This window comes from Notothenia coriiceps, unplaced genomic scaffold, assembly GCF_000735185.1.
Source record: "Notothenia coriiceps isolate Sejong01 unplaced genomic scaffold, NC01 NC01_scaffold00024667, whole genome shotgun sequence".
NCBI classification, from domain to species: domain Eukaryota; kingdom Metazoa; phylum Chordata; class Actinopteri; order Perciformes; family Nototheniidae; genus Notothenia; species Notothenia coriiceps.
The window spans coordinates 5770020-5771901 of record NW_011357368.1 but is presented as its reverse complement, the minus strand read 5'-3'; the positions used below and the strand labels follow the sequence as shown (position 1 = coordinate 5771901).

General features: G+C 39.4%; 1 long non-coding RNA gene across 1 annotated transcript in view; it reads right to left on the bottom strand.

Moving 5' to 3' along the window:
• Window positions 1–1407: 1407 nt before the first annotated feature.
• The window catches only part of LOC104955268 (uncharacterized), an 8038-nt gene continuing 7563 nt past the window's right edge, over window positions 1408–1882 (bottom strand). The window contains exon 3 of the long non-coding RNA XR_799441.1: window positions 1408–1450. This is a non-coding gene — a long non-coding RNA (uncharacterized lncRNA). The remainder of the gene's footprint in view (window positions 1451–1882) is intronic.

The following is a 1882-nucleotide window of genomic DNA, read 5'->3' as shown; positions in this document are numbered from 1 at the left end:
CTGTTAGGACTCTCAATTCAAAATGGTGTACTTATTTGTCTTCTTCTCTTTTAACTAACTTTATAGGGGCCCCTGTTTTGGGGGGTTTTCCCTTTCCCATAGTGTGTTCTTTGTAGGCCTGTCACGATAATTAATTGTGTTGGACGATACATTTTTCTGGAAATTATTGCGATAAACGATAATATTGTCGGTCACCGTTTTTAAGACCATTTTAGACATAATGATAATATATAATAATAATTCAAGTACATCCTTTCAAGCATAACTTTTTATTGAACATTCAACATTGCAAATGAAATGTGAAATAATATTAAAATATATAAATTAATAAATAAAACAAATTAATTAAATTATAATAAATAAATTAAATCACACACAACCAAAACAATAAATTAAATAGAGTCAGGCTGGAAAACAGAGCCCTCTCTCTCATTCATATATATATATAAATAAATAAATAAATAAATATGTGCACACATTATCTCACAAGCAAAAAAAATCTCCTTAAAACAACAGTCAAGTGTACAGTCCACTGTCAAAGACCCAGATGCCTCAACAGGCCATATCCAAATCTGTTTTCTAAGTTTTCGAGCAAGGAACACCAACATGTTTGCATTGTCGGGCGGGGCTCTCCATCTCCAGCTGCCGTGTTTGCTCCCAGCTGGGAAAACGGAATGGGGTGGTTGTGTTTTAGGTGTAGTTTAAAATGCGTGGTATTGCCTGCTTTTATCGCTACCTTTTTTAAACCAATGCGACACACCGCCCGGCTCATTCAAGTCCGTAGGTTGGCCTCGTTGATTTGGTTTGAATCCAAAATACTGCCACACCGGAGAATCGAGATGTGTAGGTTTTGTAACCAATTCCATTTCACTTTAAATTCCCCGCGAGTAAGTCACACGTTGTCTCCCGCTTGTCGCTATATTATTAATTTGGCTGCGACGCTGCTGCATGTGCAGGCGGAGTGCCCTGACCTGGCTGTGTGTCAGCCCCGCCCCTCACAGCGCGCCTGGCAGCCACAGCGCTCCAGGCTAAAATGCTGGTCACATCTTTATGTAAACGGCAATTTATCGAGCTCAGAAAAGTTATCGAGTCCATTTTTATTTATCGTACGATAAGTCAATTTATCGATTATCGCGACAGGCCTAGGTATATGGCTAGAAAACGGTGTTAATATTCAATATTGTTTTGTTTACTGGCTCATGGTTAGTGTGATTATCCAATCATTCAATCGCCCTGCTTTCAAAACATTCCCCAGTTAAAGTACTGTGTGTTATCGTCATTATTAAAAACTAAAGTGTAAAATAGGCAGCTGTGTTTCATGTGAATGCACTCATACTGTATGGGGAAACTGAACATATATTCCCCGTGCTATAAGTGCATTAAATCAGACGCATTTTGGTGCCAGTACCTTCTCATGGTTCTCCAGCTGCTCCACTGTGGTCGGCTTTGTCTGGATTCAGGAGAAAGATCAGATAATAATGTCGGGTTAATCAGATTAATGAACACTTTGTGATTCAGAACTGAGGGATTTGACAGCAAACAATCCGCCTGTTTATGCTATTTGTGACTTTTCAAGGTCTCAGTTTCTCGTTTACTGAAATATCTCAGGCTAATGTCAATAAGAGCTCATTTCACATTTTAAATCTATACATCCGCAGATCCCTGTTCAAGCTCCCTCATCGTTGAATGAATGTATTATAAAAGCAAGGGTTTCACTCTCTCCGTCCCTCTGTCTCCTTCCCTTCCTCCCTTTCCCTTCTCTAGTATGTTTTAAAAATAGACGGCCTATATGAATCTCATCCAGCTCGTGTGCAGGGTTCACTTTGACACACACACACACACACACACACACACAAATCCCCTTTGAATCAGTGTTCAAGCT